The sequence below is a fragment of the Haliotis cracherodii genome, unplaced genomic scaffold (assembly GCF_022045235.1).
Source record: "Haliotis cracherodii isolate W230 unplaced genomic scaffold, xgHalCrac1.p SCAF_12, whole genome shotgun sequence".
Lineage (NCBI taxonomy): Eukaryota > Metazoa > Mollusca > Gastropoda > Lepetellida > Haliotidae > Haliotis > Haliotis cracherodii.
The window spans coordinates 11787555-11798292 of NW_027266267.1; the positions used below are offsets into that span (position 1 = coordinate 11787555).

General features: G+C 39.5%; 1 pseudogene; it reads right to left on the reverse strand.

Annotated features, from left to right (window-relative positions):
• LOC139457019 (uncharacterized) overlaps positions 1–8416 on the reverse strand; it is a 35875-nt pseudogene extending 27459 nt beyond the window's left edge.
• Between the last annotated feature and the right edge of the window lie 2322 nt (positions 8417–10738).

The window sequence follows — 10738 nt, forward strand, 5'->3', positions numbered from 1 at the left end:
GCAGATGAAGAAGTATTGCCCCGACGATGATCAACACAATAATTATGTTACAAGTCACTGCCCCCGCCACCACTGGAGTTGATGTGTCAGGTGCTGCACCTGAAATGATGTTAACAGATTCACAGACTCATTGCAGACTCATTGTAAACATAACACGCCTGCACTAGGTTTGTGTGTGTTTGTTTAATTTTCAGCAATATTCCAGCTGGCGGTCTGTTAATAATCGAATCTGGACCAGACAATCCAGTGATTGACATCATGAGCATCGGATCCATGCAATTGGGAAACGGTGACATGTATCAACCAAGTCATGGAGCCTGACCAACAGAACCTGTTAATCGCCTCTTACCGCTGGCACGAGACTTCACCTCATCAATATCCAACATATTTATATACTAGCACATGCTTCAATATAAGATACTTGTAGTAGCTGTAAGCATCAACATAAAAGAATAGTTTCGATGTAAAGGCATTAAAGCCTACATCAAAAGCAGGATAAACAGCGGTGAGATAGCTGTGGTTAGTGTCTGAGTATTCGTGCAATACTGAAGAGACTTGCCCCTCACAATGAAACCATGCAAAACTTATGATGAAACAAAGAGTATTTCCCTATGGTTGATGTGCATCGTATAGTCAAAGGCTTAAATTGGTTTTACAAACTCACAAGCTTGAGGGCTATTTTTAAAAGCCGATATGAAGAGCGTATTAATTATGTCATCTCGTGACCACTAAATGTGGGCACAATTGCATTAGAAACCAGGACAAGCGGTTTCTTGCATGGCTTAAGGACGCGTACGCCTCTTGATATTGACAATGGCTCTAACGCTTACACCAATTTTCACATAAGGAACATGCACTGAATTCGAAAGCGACTTTACCCTTGTCATCATCAAAGGTTACCATAACTACAGCGAGGTAAAGAAATGGTTGCCTGCAAAAGAAACGATTCACTACGTCGGTGCACGTGAGTACACATTGAGGTAGGTCACATCTTCTCACCAGACATTGATGCAACACCACAGCAATATGAAATAGTTGGGTTGCAAAATATTCATTCGAATTAAAGAAATCCATGTTTGAACCTCGGGAATTTGCCCCATGAGTGAGTGAGTATGGTTTTACGCCGCTTTCAGCAATATTCCAGCATTATCACGGCTGGGGACACCAGGAATGGGCTTCACACATTGTACCCATGTCGGGAATTGAACCCGGGTCTTCAACGTGACGAGTGAACGCTTTAACCACTAGGCTACGCGACCGCTCCGATTGGCCACGTGAATCAACTTGTGTTCACATATTTCCTACCACAAGACGCTCTCATTATCCTGGTTGGGACAGGTATCTCGGTCGAATGAGTGACTATGTAAAGGGCTGACCCACTGGGTAGACTGGACTTCATTGTTTGAAGGTGTAATGTAGCTAAGTTATTGTTTTACGCTGCATTAAACATTATGTCAAACACGTTTTTGTTTTTAATAGATTTATCACATACCTATGTCCAAATCTAAAACATTAATAACATGACAGTAATATTCTCCACAATAAAAAAAATGAAATCAGGACTCGACACGGTGCAGTGTGACTTAATCTAGATGTCCAAAGTTTGAACATTGAACCGAGAGTTACACTTATATTTAGATACTCCATAAAAAAAATCAAATGTTTAATCACTTATGGGTGCTATGTTTTTTATGTTAGCATGGGGTTTTTCATCCTCAAACGTGTTAAGTCAAAAGGGACATAGATGAATGCGAGTGTCTGATTTACACACTTAATCACTTAAGCCCATCAGGTTCAAAATCAGGTCCCAAGTTTCGTGTGCTTGTAAAAAGCCGATTTAATCGTGGTTTTGATGGTCAGGTGGGCTGTCCGCATATTAACATCGCGTGAATCAGTATATTTGTTTCAGTATCACTTTGGATTCGTACAGAAATTATTTTTACCAGCTCTGATTTTAATACAGGGGGCTGAATCATTGCTGGCAGCAGCGTTACACTTCGCCTCACATACGGTCGAATGAATAAGTTAACTGACGAACTAACGAGATAAAGATTTAGACATTTTAGCATGGGTGGAGGAGAAGTGGTAGAAATTCAGTTTTGAAGCCATGCTACAGTCCCAGCTTATCTAACCGATCCTCTAAATATGAATGTGAAACACACTGATTTCAAGTGAGAAGTGTCACCTCACCTTGTGCTCCCTCTAACCAAGCTATCACTTCAGTGGCTCACCCTGCTTTCAACCCTGTCTGGTGTTCTGTTGTCTTAAACTTTCTTTACGACTACAGCCTTGAGTCTGTCACACTCCAGAGAGTTGTCATCTCCCAGTGCCTGACTAGGTGTCCGACCCATGTATCGTATCCAAGGGAGGTCACTCGAGTGAGCATTTTATTCCTCAACATTGTGTGGTTGGTGCATTAATATAACACTTTGAATGTTTCCTCATTCAGGTATGGCTCATTACTGTGTTGCCACACCCATGAACAGTGAGATATTATCATTATAGCGGAAGGGAGGGAACTCATCAGACAACGTATATTATTGACGTTTGATTTTTCCGATTTACTGCTACGTCAGTTGCATAACTAGAAAGATGAGAGATGACAGTGTTGTATCAACGGATCATTGCGCCATGCCCTGTTCCCTTCAACAAACCACCCAGACCTTGAAAGAACACAACAACACAACACACCCAACATCGTTCATTTCTTTCTGCAACATTTTGTCATGGCCAGCTCGATCTCACTGGGACCACACTGGTCGTCATTTTAGGACGCAACCTGAGGAACCTGCAAACACGTCGAGTGCGGGCATGTATTTGAAGCCAAAGGTTGACATATGCAAAACTGACTACAAGCTCAACAATGTGTTGCCAGTGACAGCATTGTTTGTTGTCAGTATCATTGCTGTATATTTGTGTATGTGATTACATTTAGAATACATCACCTACTTTTTTAATATATTTTTGTGTGAAGCCTTATATAGTTTGGTATACATAGTTTTGCTCATCAGTGCCTATCAAGGCACGAACGGTAGGATGTAGCTTTTGTGTGAATTTCCTTTCTGATAAGATGAGTCATGGGTGAGGGTCAACAATAAAACCAACAAAACCCTTTCCATAATCATAAGAAATACATTGTGCAATTCACACTGTTTCATATGCATATGTTTATGAATCATTATCAAATAGTGATGACGACAGGTGTTCGTATCAGTCATAAACCCATGGCAAGGATAGAGAATAACCAGTCTCGAGTATCCACTGAAACAGTTTACACTTGGGGTGAAAGGTAATATAGCAGTGAAAATTATATGAATGGATCACTGAAACTGGTGTTCGCAAAAACAGTATAAATGTCCTGCCCAACCTGTCGCACCTGCCACTCACTGAACTTGTATAAAAGTTGTTTTTATCTGACGCCGTAGAGCAGTACTCCTTCCATGCGACGGGAGACAGATGAGACAATCAAGTCATTGACCTTTGAAAATCTTAAAAGTGACACGATAGCCCATTTACTGATTTTGTGGAAAGTTATATTTCTATTTTGAATTACAGCTGCAGTGTACAAGAGCAGTAATCCCACTGCTTAGAAGTAAACGATAAATGTGGTGTAAGCAATTTTAATGTACTGGTCCAAACATTTCTTTTGTTGTTGACTTGACATATTATCAATAAATTACTCCTTCCATCAGCAGAAACAAAGAGCAGCCGAAACCAATTGGAATGTATTCATATTGTGTTCGAAATGCAGAATGAAAAAATGTTCTTGACCATAAATACATGATGCTGATATTCAAAATCATCATGTAGTTTCTGTTTCTGCTCGTTTGCATTTTTACTTAAACGGAAGCTGATTTGATGAAGGGCGTTTCGTCCGGTGTTTCCTTACTTAGTTTCCCCTTACTTTCTGGCGCATCCGATCTTAATTCACATCAAACAGCTTCATGCGTGCGTTCAGTGAGTGGCAAATAACAAGAAGAATAGATACGTTCCGTTTAATGTGACATTCAAAGGTCAACTCAAATGTCACATTGTATGTTTGAAATGCATTATTTATATTTCGGGAGTTGACAGTTGTACGACCTTTCAAAGTTTAGGGAATTAACTTTTTCGAAGGTACTTTAGTCAGTTTCTTGTACATTCAAAGAACAAAAACATAATCTAGATGAAAAAAACGACATTTTAACAATGCATGAGATTCTAAATCTGAATACTCTGAAACTTTTTCAGTCATTCTTTCGCGGCATATACGTTTTGTTTGTATTAAGTTTCACCAGCAATAAAAATTATGACAATTTTTTTTAATTGATTGATGAATTGCCTTTTTGCACGCAGAGCCGTTTGGACAGTAAAGGCAATGCCATTGCTTTAGACCAATACACAAGTAAGTCATTAGTCTAGAAATACTACTGGCAGTAGCAAAGATCCACCACATTTGAACAACGACGGAGACATCAGTGGCTGGTTGGCGACAATACACAGTGATAAGTATACGTGTGTCTTTGTGTTGTTCGAATCATGTTTTGTTTACAATTACTATACTTTTTTTCCTTTTAAAATTCGCGTTCGTTTATCCATAACTTTCTGACGTCGAACCATGTTTGTGTCTTGGTCTTATTGATAGATATATTCGCTGACTTTTATAATAAGTGTACAGTGGCTCGTTTGCACCCATCCTGTTGATAACATTTGTACTGATCAATTCAGTTTGTGCATAATACCCTTACGGTTGTATGGCAAAGAAAATTCTCATTCTCGTGTCCCTGATGCACTTCAGCCAAACGCAATAAGGAGATGGGTGTCATACTGTGGGGACATGTGTATGCAGCATTATCAGCACATTTCATTTTCTTTGGGGCTTCGGACACCCTCACGAGGTCACCGTTTGGTATCAGGATGTGTCAAAGGCTGTGCTTGAACGTTGTAGGATGTTCCACGTACTTGTATTCAAGTACTAAACATCTCTGTCGTCTGAAGGCTTCTGTAGATGACAAACCTTCCCCTGATGAAGTGGCTTATAATGTTAACATCACACAGGTAAGCAACAATGTGTATTGTTATACCTCTCTTAAGAATATTTGAATTGCATTGGTTAATCTATCCCATGTGACTCAACAATACATTTCAATGCTGACATAACAATAGAAAACTGCGCCGAACAGCTTTGGTTAAATCACGATACTGACACTGACCTCAAATATGGACTCATCACGTAATCACTATTGCTCTTCAGTGATCTGAGGTCCGATCTGACAACCGTAGGGGTCGAGTACTCGGGGAATCATTATTTGCATAACACACTGACATTCTGGGTATTTTCATTTAACAGAAATATCATAGGCTAATATAATATTAAAAAAATATATGCTTATTTGGTATATATGATTTTTTGTCCCGGAAAAGGTAGGTTTTGCCATATATGCACTATATTTTGCGGACCCGTGACGATCCGGTGTTGAATTGGTCTTGCACAAATCATGCTTGTTGTAAAATGCGACTATGCTTGTTGTAAGATCCAAGGGGATCTGGTGGTCAGGGTCGCTGCGTTGATCGATGCTCATGATGTCAATCACTGGGTTGTCTGGGGGAGAGAGAGAGGAGCGGGAGTCGAAACATGATCAAAGGTTTCTTGCGTGTCCAAGGAACACAACTCAGCGAGAAGCAACAAGGATTTTGAGAAAAAAGACACATATCAAAATGAATTTTATCTGTGGTCTCAAGTAAAAAATCCATAGCCGACTCAGAACGACATTCTAAATATGGATCCTATGCCTAACAGACAAATACATAATAGTATAACTGTGTTTCACTTATTCTATGTTTAGGACAGAAACACGGGCATGTGTCCACACTTTGCGAAGGGTTTTTATGATCGAAAACACCACTGGCATTGTGAGACAATTCAAAAGGAAGGTAAACACTGTAGTTTGATAAACCCTTTAAATTCGGTCAGAAAACAATAAAGCATTTCGAACTTACATGCTAATAACAAAATTGCCAAACATGTTATCAACTAGATTACCAGGCAACTCTTCCATTTTTACAGCCGAATCACTGGCCATGTTAACATATATAGCATATATAATTTTGATTTAATTCTTGTTTTTCGAAAAGGAATTGATTGATATGTTTTGTATAAAATAAAGTACTTTTTGGTAATTGGTACAGTAAATGGGATAACTGAGAATTTTAATGGCTGTACCCGCGAAAGCGGTGTACAATGATTGTCCTTCGGAGAGGCGATGTAAGACCACATCATTCAAGAATGAAGAATATGTGCTATTATTAGTGTTTGGCGAAATCTGTCAATACTCGCCAACACCTGAAGGGCTGATGTAGATCCTTAACATAGATATTAATGTATAATGTTTTCCAGTCACGATATGGATGCAATGTTGCCGATGTTACTATAATCGTTTACTCACACTCCAGACACATATCATGGTCTGCAAACATTTTATCATTCTGTTTTTCAGTTGATGCAATCAATGGAAAGCCGGAACTCTTCAACAATAAGACAAGACTTTTAGTTTATACAAAGCAAAAAATTGTTCAGGTTAATTTTCAAAACATGTCGGTTCGGAAGGAACCTTATCTGACCATACGGTTAATGGACGCCATGGCATATAATTCTCGTCTAAAAACAGTTCTTGTTGCAAAACAACATCAGATCCTATCATATCCTTTAGACATGGATGTTGGTACCGTTTTATTGACAGGAATTAACATCAGGGGGCTGACGGTAGATGAAGGTAGACAGCTGATATTTGCTTCAACTCGAAATCGTACAGTGGTCGTGATGACAACAAAGGGCAAACAATTCCATGTTATTCTGCATAGGCAGCATTTTAAACGGTTTCCTAGTTCCATAGCGGTAGATCCTGAGAGGAAAATGATGTATGTAAATTGTCAAAAGTATATTGTTTTCAGTACATATAGAGCAGAAAATGTGACAAAGTTGAAAGCTAAAAGTGTAGTTTTTTCTTTAAGCTACGACAACAAGAGACACGTCGTATACGCCCTAGACGGTCAGTCGGTCATGCGGATTTCCAATTCGCTAAAATATGAAACAGTTATCAAGTTATCAAATCGACCATGCAGTGTGTCGTATCACAGTGACAGAATCTATGTAATCGGCGTTTCGGGTACGGATGTGTATGCCATGAAAGGAGAGGAAGTTTATCCTTATAAAAATATATCAATGGAACTTCGTTGTAGACGTTTAGTCGTTTGCTTGGTGTGGTAATCTTGGTTCAAAATATGTGTGTACTCTCGATGTATGCCGTATTGCTACCAGACAAATTTCAGGTAAAACATATGTGTCACGGGTTGAGGAATGTTCAAGAACTTCTGAGATGATATACTATGGAGACTTTCTCCAAATGAACACACATATATTATATTGCTATTGTTATATGCAGAAATAAAGATGTATTCTTATTTAATGTTTCCTATATAATTGATAAAAAATATAGATGTGGGTAAGATATCAGATACCACGAGTGAGTTAGTTAGTGAGTTAAACTGCCTTGGTAGTGATTTCAGTGATATAAGTTGTCAGCGCAACTTAGAAGGAGAGCCGACAGTAGACAGATCTCACTGTCAGGTAGATCAAGACACATGAGTATGACACAGGATCATTATCTCTTTCCTGATACCCTATACACATACACTTCTTTCGTAATTATACTCTGCAAAAAAGAAACACAACTAGGAAGTCGTAAATATCTGACAGAGCGTTGTCGATAGCCATACACAATTAAAAACAGAAAAATTCAGCATGATTATGATTAATGTTTGTTGAGAATGAGAATGAGGTAGTGCAGAAAGTTGGTGAAAAGAAGAAAAAAAAACAACCATGTGAGAGCCTGGCACCCAAACACACTAACATGACATGCACGTGCAACATCACTGTTTGGGCTATAAAAACTTTGTGTTTACATTTGCATACCATCACAATCTTACAACAAGTGAACAGCGAAAACATGCCATGCCTGACGGAAGCCCAACGCATCAACGCAATACAGGTAAATGATATTCGGCCGTAGCCAGGTTTTTCAAAGAACCATTACAAGACTGTGAGATCGTTATCAGACACACGGGACAATCTGTGACATTCACAGATCCGGTCAACCACGTATCACTGCCATGGCACAGGACAGATTCATATGGCTACATAACTCATCTGAACAAAACACGTCGTCCATTTCTACAGATATAACCATACCAGGATTGTATAGGATATCAGCACAGATAGTGAGGAACCGTTTACGCGCAAAAGGTATTCGCTTTAGATGGCCATTTCGAAGTGTCATTTTTACGGACCTGCAACGTCGGCTGCGAAGTTGATGGGTTCAGGGCAACATGGTATGGCCACAGCAGCGAAGAAGGCAAGTTTGGTTTTGCGGTGAGTCATGATTTATACTTCGTCCTGTTTATAGACATCGAAGGGAACGTTATGCATGAAACTGCATAAAGGAAGTGGACAGATGTTTGGGTGTCAGCGTGATGATGTTGACAGCCATCTCCCACACTGGCAGAACAGACTTGGTGCAAATTCTGGGGAACAATTACAATTCTCCTTCCCCTCATGCAACAAGCAAATGATGTTTTCCAACTCTAATGGCACGCCTGAACTCTGATGGCACGACAACAGCCTTTTTAATGAACCACAATATCCATGTGCTGCCATGGCCCTCCGGGTTTGTTTGTTTGTTTGTTTGTTTGTTTGTTTAGCAATAATCGAACTATACGAAGGCGGTCTGTAAATAATCGAGTCCGGACCAGACCATTCAATTATTGATGTCATCAGCATCTATCCGCGCAATTGAGATACGATGACATGCATCAGCCAAGTCAGAGAGCCTGACCACCTGATCACATTAGTCACCTTTTATGACAATCATAGTTGCCTTTTACGGCAAGCGTGGTTTGCTGAAGACCGGGCCTCCAGATTTAAACCAAATCAAACATTTATGGGATGAACTTGGTCAACGTTTGAGACTACGTCAGCAACAACCACAGAACACACGCAGTTGCCGTTGCCGCAACAACTGCAGGAAGCATGGGTGAACATTCCCCAGGCTACAATCCACAGTCTGATTGTTTTTGTGGGATGACGATGCTTGTCAGTTTGGGAATCGAGTTGTGGCCATACAAGATATTGAGCACACATCACATTCATCTTGAAAATCTACTGTCCTACGAGTGCCACATAGAACCTTGGTCAATGAAAATGGAGTGTGCCAATTTCGAACAATCGATTACCATCTGTTCATTATTTATGTTATATAAATTAAACATGGAAAAATCATTTGTGCGGTGTTTGGGGGGGCAGAGTATATTTCAGTGACATCAGTAGATTGTAGACACATATCACTTTAAGGTAGAACCTAGAGGGCCATGGCAGCACAAGGATATTGTGGTCACAGAGGAGTACAGGATCCACAAACTGGTCAGATTACCACCGCAAAGGGACCTGCCACACAACTGTCATCACCAGCCAGACTGCCAGAGATTCTAACTCTCATTTTTAACGTAATATGCACTTGTGCCAGTAAACCTTTTTTTCTCAATGCCAACAAACCTACTGGAAATGTTAATTTCAACTGAGGATGGATTTGGAAGATTCACAGGCAGTGATAGGCGCCTTCGATTCAGCTTGTTATGACACGTGGTCTTTGTGTATACGATGCAAGATACAAAACATTCAGTAAGATTATGTGAAGGGACTTTGGCTCGTAATCGAAAAAGTAAGTTCATCATATTGGCTTGAGAGGAGCGTATAGTTTTAACGTGACACTGATCAATTCGTCCTGAAACGGTTTGACCGAAATCAAAATGTTTTATTACTTTTGTAAAAGGCATCGACATTCTATCTTCTTTGTCTATTTTATTCAGTTCGAGGAACTCGTACCTTTCTTCCCTCGTCTCCTGCTATAGAAATTTATATGTCATTCATATTTTATTTTTCGTAATGCATTGTAAGTATTGTCCAGAAAATGTTAGAATTCAATACTACTGCATGGTGACGATAAATCCAAGATGTAGATAGATCTAAATTGCTGTCATGTATACACTATATAAACTTAGGGGTTATCCAGTGTTGCTTGTGTGTACTGTGTCTCGGGCTACTTCACTTCTCATGTTTCCTTACTGTAACAAAACCAGCATCTCTTTACTACATCTCGACCTCTGCGATCTTTTCACATTTGTTTCTATTGTGATGTGTTTTTTTCGTGTCAGATGAATATTCAGTCTAGATTGCCGTGCAGTAGCGTAGCGTTCATTTAGCTTCGTCACAAAGAGTAGAGTAGATATCAGATGTAGTTACACTGGAGTGGAGAAGCCTGTTCTGTACACACAAGGGTAGTCAACTCATCAAAGACCCCAATCAGTCATAATCCTGCTGTTTATATTAGTGACTTCATCCTTTGTTAATGTCACTGATGATTATCATTACACGAGAGCGGTCAAGCTATTGCTGTCCCGAACCGATACTGTAAGTTAAAAAACAATAACTGACCAAATGATATTGCCGCAAAAACTTCATTCTAATGCAAAAATTTGTGTTTTATTTCAAATTAAACGTTATTTAGAATACTTACATGTAGCAGAATTAGATCGTCAAATGAAAGCTCGCAATCACGCATTTCGTGTTTTGATGCATGGAATTATTTCCTGTGGCTTTTTAAAGAATTTGCGACAAGACGTTATTGGGATCATACCCGACACATGT